Here is a 17,562-nt window from a genome sequence, read left to right on the forward strand (position 1 = left end):
TCTTTTGAGCATCCGTTTTTCCAAGCATGATAGTGTTGGCTTTTTGTTTTTTTTTCAAGAGTCTTAACCTCTTGCATTTCTCCCCATTAAATTTTAAGTAAGATGGAGAATTTAGCACATGTACATGGAACTAATTTTGTGCTGTGTCAGGCCATTATCCAGGGAGGGTCAGAGCCTGTAAAAGGTCTGTGGTTGCAGAGTTAGTGAGAGGCAGCGTGGTGGAGTGAGGGGGGCTCATGCTTTGGGATCTGTCAGTTCTAAGTCACCATGGGCCAATCACAGTGGTTTCCTTATCTATAAAATTGCTACTAATTATCTCAGGAGTAACCTAATGCCTAGAACATTATATAATAAATAGACTATTTAAATGTAAATTGGACTACCCATTGGAAATGAGATCTGACTTCTTCTCAACCTTCCTACTAACTAGCCATTTTACCCTGGGTAAGTTTCTTTATTTCTCTGGGCTTTAGTGTTCTTATGTGTCAAATGGTGCAATGTACTCTCATCTCTAAGATTACTTTGATAGATTAACACAGATGGATAAAGAAGACCATTTTCATTTATCTTTGAATATCAACACTGTTACCTGGGCAAGATAATTTTTGAATGAATGATCGAGTTCGCACCTATATATATTTACCACTTGAGTCATAGTTATTTAGTTATATGTAATCAAATAATAATTATGAACTTATTTTTTTATCTGTGAATATTTATAAATGGAAATTATGTCTTTTTTGAAGTTTGTCCCCAAGCAGTCTGATATATACCTTTATCTCTAAAAATTCATTCATGCGTGTGTGTGTGCACGAATATATCTAATGTATAACATTTTTAAATTAGATAAAAATACATAAAAATGATCAAGGTACAAGAATATGCATTTTTGAACATCTCTTGCTTTAAAATTTTGTTTCATTGTTTGGATATGATGCTCAGAATAACTTGTCCAACAACAAAAAAATACTGTTGGCAGCTTCTAGGTTTAAAAAAAAACCACTCTAGAGAATTAGAGAAAAATAGTAATTAAAAGGGTACTGTCAAGGTTGGTAGGTCTAAATTTAACATACCAGCTGTGTTTTGGTTTGTAAGGGTACGAGTGCCATGCTGTTTCCCTCTGCGGTTTGCCTGCCCTGTTATGAGCCAGGAACATGTAATAATGGAGATCGAGATATTGCCTTCCAAAATGCAGCCTCAGGAAGTGGCTGCTTGAATGTTACAGTGCCCTGCTGGCCTACAAGAAACTTGTCAGTGTCTGGAGAAGTTTAAAGCTGGCAGGTGTAATATGTTAGGCTTTCTGTTTCTGCTGCTGAAGGAGTTCCTCAAGAACGTAGCACAACCTTTTCCTCTGTGCTTGAAACGTGGTGTTCTATTAAATCAAAAATGCCATTCATTATAAGATACACCATTATTTTATGTTTCAATAAAAAATAACCTTGACAATTAGGCTGTGATAAAATGCTCTAATCCATTAGAATGTTCATTTTATATGTCTTGGAAGAACATAGATTAAAAGGAAAACTGAAGCGAAATGGATTAGTGATGATATTCTTGAAACTTATGCATGTTCAGAGTCCAGTTCGTTGCATCCCTTTCTGACTCTGAGTCGTCCACGTCGGTGGACTTCCATACTCGTGTACCCTCTATGCCATTGCCGTAATGAGGGCTAGCGATGTAGCACTTTTTAAAGGAGTGCTTTACTATTGACTCTGGAGTTTCCTCCCAAGCGGCTGACACTCATTCTGCATGTCTCGATGGTGATCGTTTTCTTGATCTTTCACAGACAATGTCATGAACGATGTTACAACTGCCATCAATATCAGAACTGTTAAAATGTGAATATATGTGCTTCTTACCATCAATGGACTATGCAGAAGCGTGCTGACTGTGAAAGGGACTTGCACCAAGCAGTCACTGCCCAGAGGTTAATAGTGGAGTTGTGGGATATGGGGTGCTTTTCTTTATTCTCAATGGTTAGCACCATAGTTAAGGATATTGTTTCACGTTCAGACATTATTACCATCTAATCATTATAATGCACAATTCCCTTTTCTCTTTCATGGAAAATCTTAACAGAGAGTTTAACCTGAAAAGATAGCCCTCATCACTCTGTCCTATTGAAACATCTTTCAAACATCAAACTTGCTTTGCCGTTCAAACATTCATAGCTACGTGTAAATTATAAGGGAGACAAAGATGAGTGAGCTTGTTGCTCTCAAGGCATTGATGATTAAATGAGAAATAGGAATAAATAGTACTGAACAATTAAGTGGTATAGAATTGTTGGGCACTATTTCCCCTGGACTTATTGTTTGTTTGCCTTCAAAAAATTAAATCTTGCATTTAAAGAAATATGATAACTAAGTGTGTGTGATCATGGATTAGACCTGAATCAGAATTTTTTTTATTTTTAAAGACATGCGTGGACAATTGACAAAATACAGTAGGGTCTGTAGATTATTGTATGGCTGTTAATTTCTTAATTTTGATCATTATACTGTAGTTATGTTACAGTTTGTCCTTGTGTTTTGGAAATCACACAGGAATATTTAGGTGTTAGGGTGTCATGTATGCCACTGTCACATGTTTCCCAAGAAAATTATGTGTATGTGTATATGTATGTGTATGCAGAGAAAGAAAATGATCAGATTTGGTGAAATGTTAATTGGGAAATCTGGGTGAAGGGTATATGTGGATTTTTTTTTTATAGTAGTCATGCAACTTTTTTGTGAGTTTTAAATGATTTCAAATTAAAAAGTTATGAAATTAAAGACTTGCTAAAATATCACATGTAATAAATATATACCAGAATATCAGGTTTCCAGTACTTTAAATCAACACATTTATTTTGTGTCTTCAGGGCAGATATGTGCATATTTTTAAAAAGATATTTCACTTTCTGCAGAAACTTGCCAAATGTTCTCACTCTGGTTCCCTGCTTTTGGACACTCTGAGGTGTTCTCTCACTTTGTGAATTTATATCTATTTTGAGGCCTGCTTGGAGAGTATTTACGCGTGTTTCTGTATTATTGCTGTTCTCCAAGTACTCTATCGTTATTCCTTCTGAGAGGTTTTAAGTGGGAGACAGTTTCCTGCACTTACCCTTGATAGTAAATTCCCAGTGATCTATGAGCAGATGTTTTGATTTGATTCAAAAAGGAGGCTTCCTCTTGTTACTTTCTAAACTATCCCTTGGGATTCTTACTCCCCTCCTACCTCTTTATCCTTCTTTTACTTGTCACCCCTCCCGTCTCTTCTCCATTAGGTCAGATTCATCTTTAAAATCAGTGAAATTCTGCATCTTCTTGGAAGGCTTTCTTGGCCGTTCCTATGGAACTCTGATTACTTCTTAATCTACACTTAACCATGGTCATTTTTTCATAGTCGTTTTATTGTTTTGTGATGGATTAAAATTATTGTCATTCATGGTCATTTAAAGTTACGTGTACATATTATTTTCCCAGCTCAGTGTCAGAATACTGGCAGGTACAAAATGCTTCCTTTTTTCCCCCTGAATTTATTCCCACACCTCATGGCTGCTGTCTCCATAACTGTTTCTAATTGATTCCGTCTGAGTGGGTGTCTCTTAATGGACCCAAAGCTAAAGTTACTGTGTTTGACTTTTTGGACTTTTGTCTATGTCTCTCCTCTCTTCTATTCAACTCCAATCTCTGAGGATTAAAGTTTTATTTTTTTGTTTTGCCTGTACTAGTTAAGAGAGTATTTTCACAATTTAGATAATTCATGTACTATTTTAATTACAGGATTCACAAACTGTATTATTTTCTACCTCTAATTAGATCTGTGAGTGTTAAATGCGTAAAACATACTTCAACAATAAAGCATTCCAGCATAACTTAAAAATGTGTTATATTCTGTGGTAAAGATAAAGTAATGAAACTAGATTTTGCTTAAGGATAAATCACATTTGCATCTTAAATATAACTTAATATTTCTCTTGATTCAACTCAGGCAGGGTAACTTTCTTGAGTGACAAAACGTTAAATGATTATGTAAAATAATGACCTATGGGTCTTTGAGTTTGGTTCATATCTTGTCATTTTTATTTTTCCGGGTTATCTTTTAAAAATTTGAGGACAAGCTGTTTTACAAGGGTAAGGATTATAAAACTACTGGGTCCAAAAGATAGAATGATCATTTTTTACTTTTGTTTTTACTCTGAAACATTTTTTTGGTTAAATCCTTTAGATAAGTCATATCGACTTATATATTCCGTTAACTCTGGCATCTTGACCATAATCTGGCATCATCTAAAATTTGATTCATGGTGTTTTACACTTTATCACATCCCAACAATCCTCAAAAGTATTCACAAATGATGAAATTGAGGCTCTGAGAAGTTAAAATGACTTACTTTAGGTCACAGGTAACAACATGTGGATTTAGCTTGGATTTTTACTGCAAACCTGTGTACTCAACTGTATTAGAGTTCTTAACCTTTTTTTGTGTGCCACGTTTGGCATTTTGGTAAAGCCTGTGGATCCATTCTCAGAAGTGTGTTTTTAAATACATAGATAGCATTACAAAGGACCCAATTGTAATGACATTTTCAAAACACTAAAAATAAATTTGTGTTATAGTAATGGGTGTAAATTAAAAGATCTGGAAACAATAAACACATGCAGTAAATTTGCAGAATACAGAATCAATGTACAAAAGTCCATAGTGTTCCTATACAGTAACAATGAATTTTCAGAAAAAGTAATGAAAAAACAATTTCTTTTGCAATTGCAACAAAAAGAATAAAACACCTAGGAGTAAACCTAACAAAGCATGTGAAGGACCTATCCACTGAAAACTATGACATTATTAAAAATTGAAAAAGACACAAAGAAATGGAAAGATATTTTGTGGATTGGAAGACTCAACATAGTTAAAATGACTTTATTACCCAAAGCAATATACAGATTTAATGCAATCTCTGTAAAAATCTCAGTGGCATTTAAAAAAAAAAAGGTAGAACAAAAAATTGTCAGATTTGTATGGAAGCACAAAAGACCCCAAAAAGCCAAAGCAGTCCTGAGAAAAAAGAACAAGGCCGGAGGTATCACTCTGCCTGACTTCAAATTATACTACAAAGTAACAGTAATCAAAACAGCATGGCATTGGCAGAAAAACAGACACACAGACCGATGGAACGGAATTGAGAGCCCAGAAATAAACCCTTGTATATATGGGCAAATAATTTTTGACAAAGAAGCCAAAAACATACAATGGAGTAAGGAAAGTCTCTTCAATAAATGGTGCTGGGAAAACTGGAAAGTCACATGCAAAAGAATGAAACTGGACTGCTGTGACCATACACCAAAATTAACTCAAAATGGATCAAAGACCTGAATATAAAACCTGAAACAATAAATAGCATAGAAGGAAACACAGGTACCAAACTCATAGACCTTGCATGTAGAGAGGATTTTTTGAATTTGACTTAAAAGGTAAGGGCAGTAAAAGCAAAAAATAATGAATGGGATTATATAAAATAAAAAGGTTCTGCATAGCAAAAAAACCCATCAACAAGACAAAAAGGCAAACATCTGAATGGGAGAAGATATTTGCAAAAAATACCTTTGATAAGAGCCTAATATTCAAAATGTATAAATAAGACATACAACTCAATAATAAAAAAGCAAACAATCCAATTAAAAGAGAACCTGAAAAGACATTCCTCCCAAGAAGACCTACAGCTGGCCGAGAGACGTGAAAAGATGCTCAACCTCGCTAACCATTAGGGAAATGCAAATCAAAAACATAATGAGATTACTACCTCACATCTGTTAGAATGGTTATCATCAATAAGACAAATAGTAACATGTGTTGGAGAGGTTGTGGGGGGAAAAGGAACCCTCATATACTACTGGTGGGAATGTAAATTGGTATGGCCACTATGGAAAATAGTATAATGTTTCCTCAAAAAAATACAATTGCCATATGACCCAGCAATCCCTCTTCTGGGTATCTACCCCAAAACTTAAGAAACATTTATTCATAAAGATATATGCACCCCGATGTTTGTAGCAGCATTATTCACGGTGGCCAAGACATAGAAACAATAGAAAATGTCCTTTGATAGATGATTGGATAAAGAAGAGGTGGTACATATACACAATGGAATATTACTCAGCCATAAGAAAAGATGAAATCCTGCCATTTGCAACAACATGGATAGATCTTGAGATTATCATGCTAAGCATAATAAGTCAAAAAGTTGAGAACCATATGATTTCACTCATATATGGGACATAAAACCAAAAGCAACAAGCGAATGTGACAAACAAGCAGAGGCTCATGGACACCACCAATAGTTTAGTGGTTACCAGAGGGAAGGGGCGGGATAGGGGAAGTAAATAGGGTTAGAGGGGGTCAAATATATTGTGACGGAAGGAAATTTAACTTTGGGTGCTGAACATACAATGCAATACACATGTGACGTATTATTGAATTGTACACTTGAAACCTATGTTATTTTATTAACTAATGTCACCTCAGTAAATTAAATTAAGAAAAAAGATCTGGTGTTGGGTATATTTTGAGATGTCTAAAACTATCATAATCTTATAAAAATATTTCCATTGGTGACAAAATCATAGGTACTGTGGCTATTACTAGTTGATTTTAGGCTATCATCAATCATACTTGAAGGAAATGCTTACTTTCATTTAGAAGTTAGTGAAATTAAAGGTGCATTTTTTTTTTTTTTTTCTATCCATGTTTACAAACCTTAAATTCTCAGGTTAAGAACTCTTGCATTAGCCCATATTGTTTCTCATGCCAGTATCCATTTTTGTCACCTGCTGGTCTTGACACATATTAGGCACTTAATAAAGGTTGAATAAACAAATTGTAAAGCCCCAAATTTATGCTAAATGATATAAGACCTCATAAGTAAAGGAGGAATAATCAAGGCATCCATTTGTTTTGAGATTCTCGAGGGTAAAAATTAAAGTTCACTTTAGTGTAAAATGCTTGAAACCTAATAATTGTAAATTGTGTTTCTTAGAATTCTAATCAGTTCTCTGCCTGCCTCTCCCCTACAGGTAAAACGATTTTATTGGGGTTTCATATTTTCTTCATTAAAAAGCGTTAGCCTTCTGTATTTCAGCTCCTTTTGGGCAATTCGATTTAATGAGAGTGACTGACCGTCATGGGAGGTTTCAGTTCTCCATCAGTGAGGATAGGGACACAGGGCACAGGCAGGACCTGAGACAGAATGGTACAGAGCAGTGAGATGGCAGGGCTCTCCTGCACATTATGCCACCCCGAAAACGTTTGTGTTACTGCTTTCTACCTGGTAGGTATGAACCTCTTCAGCAGTTATCAGACTCGACAGTTCAAGTGTATTGTAGTTTCTTCCGTCCTTACCTGAAATCTAATTCTACTAAGTTGGTTAGTTAAACAAGAGGTCACCACTTAAAAACATTTTATTTCTTATGAGGTAGGGAATTGGTCAACTGTTTCTTAACTGTGAAAGCCCCTCTTTCTGACTCAGCTAGAGCTCCCAAGATGCCAAGTCACTTGGATAGTGTTGACAGGAAAAGGTTCAGATAGAGGGAAAAAAAGCTCTTAGCACATCTACCCACCGAACAGGGTTCAGTCCCCTATGTATCAAGAAGTATGTGGCTTTGCTTCCCCTGGGCCAGCCGCATGGGGCAGAGCTGTAAACCTTGAGAGGCACTTCTTCAGCCTCACCTTGCTGCCAGGGAGGAAGCGTGTGTGGAACTGTAGTATGTACTTCCGTTTTGCTTCCATGATTCTCTCTCCCAGGTCAGCCCTGCAGAAACATTTCTGGCCCTCTCTTCTGACACATTATCTCCCTCTACCTTTTCCAACCTTCAGTTTGTCATTTTTCTAATCATTACCAATACCAACTTTTGGTACTTCACCTAAGTAGTTTGCAAAAGCTTTTGGCCTGAATTTTTATGACAAGATTTTGCTTACAGTAGGGCTGGAGAATACTGCTAACTCCTGATTATTGGATGACAGATCATTTTAAAATTGGCTTATAAGTTGGATAGTACCTTTTTTTCCTAGTATCTCTTTTATAATGACTTTCTTTTTTATTTTTATTTTTTGGATATAACTGTTCCCCTCTGCCCATTAACTTTTATTTTTCTGTATCCCCATTTGGAAATCTCTGAAACCTAAAAACATAAACATTTTTCTAATAATAGGGAAAGTTTGAAAGAATCCATGTCCTCTTAGGTTGGTACATTGTGCCATTCTAAAGCAATATTTCCCAGCTGGGGACTTGAATGACAGTGTTCTGGAGAGCACACTGCTGTTAAAGGCTCTAATGGAGGACATTTTAGTTGCTATTAACAAATCAACCTAATAAAACAGTTACTTAAATATTTTCTCTGTGTGTCTCATGACTTTGGCGATGGTTAGTGGCGATCAGGCAAATGGGCTTCGGCCCTTCAGTTGCTTTATGACAGCAGCCGTTTATGTAGTTTAATGTTTTTATTTGTAGTCATGTAGGATTTAATTTATGCTCATAATGGATTATTGGTTAAAATCTAGAAACATGAGACCCTGATGATGGAAAGCAGGTTAATGAACATTATAAAAATGACGATAGTTCTGAAAATTAGCTTTAGGATGCTTTTCACTAGGTTAGTAAGCTGTATTCATCTGGTAAAAATTCCCCTAAAGCATATTGAGGTGTGTCTAATATTTTAATACTTAATATTAAAAAGAAATATGGTCATAATTCTATTCAGTTTTGCTTTTAATTTTTTGGGAATAAAAACTATTTTCCCCCTAATGTATTAGCATTTACAAATAACACCCTGAAATCTCTCTGATCTTGTCATTTAGAAATAAAACACAAAAGGTCTAAAATTAAGCTACTTAATTTACTTTAACAACTTTAAACAACTTAATTTACTTAACTGTAAAATGTGAGAATTCTGAACATTAGAGTATGAAAGTATTTTTTGTCTGTTTTTGACACTGTATTTTAAAATACTGTGGGTCCCCAAACCAAACATAATAAAATGTTACATTTGACATTTTTTTTTGCATAATTAGAGGCTGGAATGAGTTGATTTTATCTCGATATATTGTAAAATGCTATAAAAAGGTTATTGTAATAAACTTTTGTTGTGATCTTAATAATATTAGTAATTTAAAATTAAATGTCACAAAATGACTATCACGTAATATACAAATTACGATTCTTTAAAAAGTTACCACAGCGTTTCTTAAGATTATATTATCGCGAGAGGACTTGCACCTCTAAAAATGTTGAGAAGTGCGGTCATCTGTTGGAACGTGTAGCAGGAAGAAGAGCTCTGGGGAGGGAGACGAAGCCCCTTCTCAGTTTCTACAACAGAGAGCGACCACGTGGACATGTGTCCCCATCGGCATGGATCGGAGCCAGGTTTCAATGACTAGCCGTATGTTGGCCCTGCTTGGTCCCCTGTGTTATTGCAGAGTTGGCTGTAATGATGGTTACCACCTAACTGGGAAGCCATGATCCCTGCTTCTGTCTGGGGTAAGGATGGTGGGAGTAAAAGAGTTTGCCATGGTTGTCTGGAGGTAGCAAGCCACGTAAGGCTCCCTCAGAGATGTTCCCTCGATGTTAGGTTTTGGAGGCCTGTCCTGTGTGGCAAGGAGGTGTAAAATAACAGCAATTGTGAGAACTCAGAGGGAAACCTAAGCTAGTTTGAGAGAATCTTAGGGAAATGCAGAAATATTATCACTGCAGTGTGAGTAAGAGAAGCATTTTTAAGATTGTAAAAGTACAAGTATTGCTCATTAAAAAAAAAAACTAGATGTGTTTCAACCAAGCCTGTTGTTATATGAATATGTTTAAGCGGATTATAGTTCTCCATTTATATCTTTTATAAAATTGGACATGCTATTTTGAAAAAATAGGGCCCCTGGATATAATTTGCATTTCTTAAGAACGCAGCAAATCTGTTACTGCATGTTTAAAATGATTATTTTCTTACAGAATTTTAACACTAATGCTAAAAACATTACCAGCAGCTCTAATGTATTAATATTCTACCTAACTTATACCCAAGCAGACCGTTTTAGATCTAAACTAATGTTTATTTTTTAGCTGATAGTGGAAGTTCTCTTAGGGGCTGTTAGCATATCAAAGGGAGTTTTGAAGTAGTGCGATTGTTTGTCTTGGGCCTTAGGGAGCCCTGAAGTTTATCAGCAGAACATAGACCTCGGAAGGGGGTTTCTGGATGGAACACCAGGATAGGATGGTCACATTCCAGTTCTGTGCTTATGAATCGAGGGGATAGAGATGGGGAGAATAAATTTGTTACTTAATCCTTTTATTTCACATTCTGCCTAGTGAATTTACAGTAAAAGAAAATCTGTGAAAAAAGGAGAAAAGGAGGATTTAAGAGGATTTGTTTTGTATTCTTATTGTCCTTATGTAGAATGCTGCATGAGAAGAGAAGGAAAAAGATTTAAGAGGGTTGCTTTAAGTAGTCAGGTTCTCAGTAATCTTTGGGATAGCTGGAACATTTTCTTATAAAAGTTTAGCTTGCCAGAAAGGTAGAAAGTTAGTGAATCATTAGTCTGTAGGTAGAATGATTATACTATTCTACTATGAAATAGGAAGTAGATGGCAGGATGCAGCCTTAAAGAGTTGTCAGGGTAAAAAATGTAATTTAGTCATTTTGATCAGTAATCTATAAATTGCTATACAAATTTGACATTTGTATCGAGTTTTGGATAAAGTAGGTTTGTGGGAGCTAAAATTGTGATCCGATGAGGTATTGGTATATGTCAGAAGGTGATATAATTCTAACAATTCTGTTCACTTACAGGTCAGGAAACTGAGTCACAGGGAAGCTAATGACCAAAGATACACATATATCAAACAGTGAAGCAGGGTTTTAGACAATCTGATTCGAGAGCGGACATTCTTTGCTGCTGTGCTGTGATGCCATGGTTTCAGAATTATGTTAACTGAGAGGAACATTGGAGGCGATCTAATTTATCCCCCTCATTTAGAAATAATGAAACTGAGGCTCTTCTAAAGGGATTGAGTAACTTGTTTAGAAGCTTACTTACCCTGGTTTGGACAAAGCACCATGGTTGTTTTCCAGTTTGCTCATGTGCATATCTGGATGGGGAGACTTTCCTGGGGCAAGTACAGGCTTCCGCTCTCAAGTTTCTTTCAACTCTTTCAAGTGTGCTAGGCATAGCTGGTTTTCTACTTTCTTCCCTTCTTAAGTGTGTGTACTTTGGAGATGGTCTCTGATTCTTCTAAGAAAAGGTCGAGTTAACATTGGATTTTCACCATGTTTCATCAAGATACATGGAGTAGAAGGTAGGTTTTATTGTCTAAAGGAGACCCTAAGTAACACTGGCTTAAAAAGGGAGAATTTTGTTTTTCTGTCATAAAACACTTTGGGCAATTTGATGATTTCTTAGCATTGGGACCCAGCTCCTTCTCTGTTATTACTCTGCACCTCTAAGTGTTCCTCTTATCTATCTGGTCCAAAATGGCTCCCAGCTGCCCTTTAGCCTGTATTGTGGGCAATGACTTAGAAGCTGCAAATACCATGTCCATTCACGTATTATTATTATTATTATTATTATTAATAATTTATTTTTGGGGGTAGGGGAGGAACAAATAATTTTTATTTTTTTCCAAATATGCCGAAGAATCATGCAATGCTGCCAGCATTGGATGCAGTCCTGGGCCACAAATCTGCACACTCCTCTGCAACTGGTCCTGTGATGCCAGAACCTTTCATTTCACCTTGTTTACTATGACCCCTGCATTATCTTCAAAATAAAGAAACACACCATCTTTTCTCCGGTATGACTTTCGTTGTTGAATTACCACCGCTGGATGTACTTTCTTTCTGAGCTCTGGTTTGCCTTTCTTGACTGTGGCCATCACCATGTCACCCACACCAGCAGCAGGAAGTCTGTTCAGTCTTCCCTTTATAATATACACATTTTTGGCTCCTGTATTGTCAGCACAGTTGATGACGGCTCCTACCAGAAGGCCCAGAGAAATCCGGAATTTTGCACCAGAGGACCCACCACGTCCTCGCTTCAACATCTTGTAATCATGAGGCTGCACAGCTGCAAACGAGGCTGGAAATGTTCTATCTAGGTAGTTTGGTGGTGAACTTCTTCACCGTAGCACACCCATCACATAACTAACTGTCCATACGGCAATTTCTCTGTGAAAGATAAAAACAAAAACTAAAAAGGACATTATAAAGGGCATAATGAAACATGAAAAAATAATAACGGAATTAAAGACTTTATTGCAAAAAATGAAAATATGTTGTCTTTGATGCCTTCCGTTCATAGTATTACACATTTTTTTTTGGCTTGTTGATTTATCTTCTTGTTCATCATTGCAAGTTATTCCTTTATCACTAAAAATGTTTCCTTTATTTAGAGAGATATCAATTTCTATCCAAAGAATGGATAATTAATGATCTCACAGACTGTTGTGAATTGGTAGCTGCCTCTTTTATATTTGCCATGGTTTGGTAAATATAAACTTTTGGTTTTGATGGGTTTTGATTGGTTTCACTGTGTTCACTGAAGGATTTGGAGAAACTGATATTTTATTTCCTAGTATAGTATGCAGTCTGGCTAAGATTTATGTAATAGAAAAATGGGAGTACTGTGAGAACTCTGTCAATGGAGAAACAAAATGAAAATGACAAATAACTCAAGTTGGCCAAAGGTAGTTGATTCGTTAATGGAGAAATGGAGCTAAACTGTCGTCAGTTATCTTTTATTGTGAAATTGCCCTATGGCCAATTAATTGTGTGGCAGAAATGTTTGCCGTATATTTGTTTACTGTGAAACTATCGGACACAGGCTGGAAATTGTAGTCTTTATTTTGATCAGCCATGCGCCTAAACAAAAGTTGCCCTGCGTGAGAGCCTTTGCTGTGTGAGTCTTTGGATTCCCAGATGAGAGTGGAAAAGGCTGGATAACCAAGAGTGTACGCACTGAAAATGTTGGCAACCCTGAGACACACGTCGTTTTTGAAATAGAGCTAAGTGATGTTGGGGTATTTTGGTTACAAAGACTTCACTTTTGGATGTCAACAGCATGGCGGTGTGAGAGGACCTCCAGGTCCCTCCTCTTGAAGTTACATCACATTGAACAGCTATAATTCAACAAAGGATTCACTGCTTTACACACAAAAATATCCAAGAGATCTGTGCATTGAGACATTGGAAGGCTGGTGGATCTGAGCAAACAACGGAGATAGGGAGGTGGAGAAGGACGGAGGAGGAAGCCTCACACAATTCGGCACTCACTGCAGCCCAAGCTGGTGCAATAGCAGTAAAAGATTGGGGTGCAATACCCACTGTGCACACCAGAGGGGCAGAAACAGCAGTCGGGTCTGGGTGGCTGGCACGCATCGAGGCCGGGCCCAGGGTCAGGGGCAGAGAAGTGGTGTAAATGGTTGCAATGTTCTAGAGCCTGCTGGCGCTGAACAAAGGATCCCACAGACGTGGGAACTCACCCACCCTGTCTTCCTCAGGTCCGGCTGCCGGTGAAATCCTTACTCGGCAGATGGTGGAAGGGCTGAAAAAAACTTTCCAGCCTCAGTGGTCAATGCTCCTTGTGGCTAAACCTGTTAGGAAGAGCAGGGCCACCTACATGTGAACCTGGTTCCCTCTACCCACTGGGGCACAGCCTGGTAGAGGCAGCTGGGGCAACTCAAAGTGACTCTGCTGCTGGCTTCTAGCTACAGGAAGGCAGTGCCGTGAACATACAGGCCAGGAGACCCATACCCTGCCACGTCTAATCCATGGGAGTGATTCCCCGAGACTGAAGAGACTGGGTCATTACGGGGACACCCACCTCTTTGGGAAGTACTGTGTTGTCCACAGCTGAGGTGACACCGTTCCACAGAGATCCTGGAAGCCCCAGCAATGCAGATAAGAGAAAATAAAAACATGCGTTTCAGCACCACCTACTGGAAAACTTTAAAATAAAGACATCTACATAGAAACCTGCTATACACGGAAGTGTCAGATACTTAAAAAAATGTTTTCATTCCCACAAATACCTAGGTAGAGACATAATCCATCAAGCATATTTAATAACTAAGGTAAAACGGGAATTAAGAAAATGAAAATCCCCAGAAAATAAACTTAAAGACATGTAAGACTGTGATTTAAATAAGAGAATTTCAGATTGCAGTTCTGAAACGAGATATAAGAAAACTCAGAAAAGCAATCCAGTGAGCTCAGAAAATTAATGAACAAAAGAAGTACTTCACCAGAGATTACAACCATAAAAAAGAACCAAACAGAAATCTTGGATCTGAAGAACTCAATTACTGAGATGAAGAATTAAAACCAGCAAGCTTAGGAAGTAGAGCAGACCAGATGGAAGAAAGAACTAGTGATATAGAAGATAGAAATCTAGAAATGACTCGAGAGAATCAAGAGTTAAAAAAAAAAAAGTGAGAACTTTATACAGAGAACTGTCTGACTCCATCAGAAAGAGCAATATGAGAATAATGGGTATACCGGAAGGAGAAGAGTAGGAGAAAGGAACAGAGAACCTATTCAGACAATCAACGAGAACGTCTCAAACCTATGGAAAGGATTAGATCCTCGAATTCAAGAAGCAAACAGAACACCTAATTACGTCAGTCCAAAAAGGCCTTTTCAAAGGCACATTATATTAAAGCTGTCAAAAATTAACAACAAAGAAAGAGTTCTCAAGGCAACTAAGGAAAAGAAGACAATAACCTATAAAGGAAACCCCATTAGATTATCAATGGATTTTTAAGCAGAAACTCTACAGTATGGAGGGAGTGGAATCAAATATTTAAATGATTGAAAGAGAAATCACCAGCCAAGAATAATATACCCAGCAAAGTTATTTGTTTAGATATGAAGGAAAATTAAAGGTTTTCCCAGACATAGAGAACCTGAAGGAATTTACCACCATAAGACATTCATTACAAGAAGTGCTGAAAGGTGCTCTTCCACCTGAAACAAGACAAAAAGATACAAAACTGTAAGATGACTAACAGAAGAAGAAAATGCAACTCTTGTTTAGAGTAGGGTATTAAATACTTAAATATAACATTGGTTAAAGGAAGTAAAAACATCAAGCTAAAAAGACAAAAGCTACTGCAATTTGGAAATGAACGTACAGCATAGAAAGATATTTTGTGACAAACAAACAAACAAAAAAGCTAAGGGAGGGAGAAAATGAGGTTGAAGAGAGTAAAGGGGGTCAAATATATGGTGACGGAAGGAGACTAGACTTTGGGTGGTGAGCACACAATGCATTATACAGATGCTGTGGTTTAAAATTGTATATTTGAAACTTACGTAATGTTATTAACCAATGTCACCTCAATAGATTTAATTGAAAAAAAGAAGACGTCACTTTTTCATATGTCTGACTTGTTTGGATTTTAGTTACTCCTGATTTATCAGCATGGATGAAAAAATTGAAAAGGTTTGATATTTTCAGTTTATATCTACACTGCACAAATAATATCTGAGGATTCCTCTGCTACTATAAGGAATGAATAATTCAGTTTGATTTTCCTTTAAACCTAAATGAACGGTGAAGATTAAACTTAAGATAAAGCTTTAGTATCTGTTCTAGTGTCCTGTCATTTGTCATTGCTACCCTGCCTTGAAAGCTTTGTGAAAAGTGATAGTTTTGGTATTTGTTATGAGATACCGTTCTCACAAATAGGCATTTAAAACTCTTTCATCTTAGCCAGTGGTTGCAGAGTGTGCAAGTACTAAACAACTTAAAAAAAATAAAAATTTGGTATGTTGAATAATAGTTTTCACTAGAGATGCTTCAGGCCATTAAACCCCAGTGAGAGGTTGTCAGATACCATTTTAAGGAAGCAAGGCTAAATTTTGATTATTTATTTCCTACTAAGTATAAATCTAATCAGCAAGCAAGCAGCATTAAATGTTTTATTTTGCTAGTGGCAGCAAAGAATGTAATGATAGATATAATGTAGTTTAAATTTATTGTTGTAGTTGTATTTTCTTTTAGGCTCTGCCTGTGTGGAATATAACAAATAGGTCTCTATGCCTATTTCATAGCCAAAATGGACAATTTATAGAGTGATTTTCTCAAACATCCCAAAATGTAGTGACTTTTTGTAGCAGTGACTGGTACATGCATGAAATGTGTCTCGATGGAGCTTTACTTTCATTATGTTGAGGGATATTTGTTGCATGATGTAGAAATTCCTATCAGTGGTTATCTTTCATTCCTTTTATCTGACTTTTAGCTTAACCTCAGCTCATCGCTTAAGTCAGTGACTTAGGCTTTTTCATCAGCTGTCCTGGGTAACGTATATCATTCATCATACTGGGACCATCAGTGTTATCAATTGGAAAATCTAAATGGAAGACAAAAAATTAAATGCTACTTAAAAAACTGAAATGAAAAGAGAATAAAAGATTCTCTCCTTGTTTTCTGCTTATATTTAATGCAGTCATCGAATATCCTTTTTATGACACTTTGAATCTCATAATTTTTAATACAAAACTTTTAAACAGATAGCCCTTGTTGTGTGGTATGCTTCTAGATAGCATAATAAGAAATGTGTGCTGTAAATTTTGCTCTCCCAGACATTATTCCGATAATGATGTGCGATTGTACTTTCTTTGAGTAACTTGCCTTTTAAGAATATGTAGTCTGTTATAATGGCAGGATGGGTGAAAGATAAAAAACAGAAACCAATTTTGTTTTCTTGAATCTTGTGGTGCTCACTTTTAGGTACCTTAACCTCAGCTGACTCTTTTTCAGTTTAAAAGTGGTTTTTACTTCTGTTAGCTAAGTTGATATATATTGTACATATGATGTTCATGATTGAATTGATAAAGGTATTTTTTAAAAACTGGAAGTTATTGCCTATTTCTTCATGCATTGTTTTAAAATTACTTTTTAAATGATTATGAAAGTAAAAATGTGTTTTGGGGTAAAAAGTATAATTAAGTATAAAGAGAAAAAATGATCCATTCCCTACAAATTCAAAGATAGTCATTATCATTTCGTATGTATCATTCCAGTCCATATACGTGTATATATGTTATGGTGATGATTTCTTTTTGCTTTTTAGAGTACTGGACCTAAAATATTCAAAACAAAAGGAAGACCAAACAGTTTGTTCAGTTTAGTATCTTATCCTTTTCAGTTAATTGTGATACTCTTTTCATGGTTTAATATTCTTTAAAGCATGTGTTTCTTTTTTGTTAATATATTTTTAAAATTTTATTTAACTTATTGGGGTGACATTAGTTAATAAAATTATATAGGTTTCAAGCATACAATTCTGTAATACATCATCTGTATATTGCATTGTGTATTCACCACCCAAAGTGGAGGGCGGATATAAAGCATGTTTCTTAATATTAGCATAATATTTCATAATATCATTATATTACTATTTGATCATTTCCCTGTTTTCAGATATTTAGTTTGCTTCATTTTCATTGTTTTATATATAAAATATATGTTGCTCTACCTCATTGTCTCAGTCTTTCTCTTTGCCACCAGTATTTATGTTTCTAGGAGGAAGAT

General features: G+C 36.1%; 1 protein-coding gene and 1 pseudogene across 3 annotated transcripts in view; one reads left to right on the forward strand and one right to left on the reverse strand.

The window, feature by feature from the left end:
• The window catches only part of CHCHD3 (coiled-coil-helix-coiled-coil-helix domain containing 3), a 256,115-nt gene that overhangs the window by 26,407 nt on the left and 212,146 nt on the right, over positions 1-17,562 (forward strand). The gene's annotated exons all lie outside the window — the stretch shown is intronic.
• LOC102887996 lies at positions 11,664-12,090 on the reverse strand (annotated as a pseudogene).

Source organism: Pteropus alecto, unplaced genomic scaffold (assembly GCF_000325575.1).
Source record: "Pteropus alecto unplaced genomic scaffold, ASM32557v1 scaffold22, whole genome shotgun sequence".
Classification (NCBI taxonomy): Eukaryota; Metazoa; Chordata; class Mammalia; order Chiroptera; family Pteropodidae; genus Pteropus; species Pteropus alecto.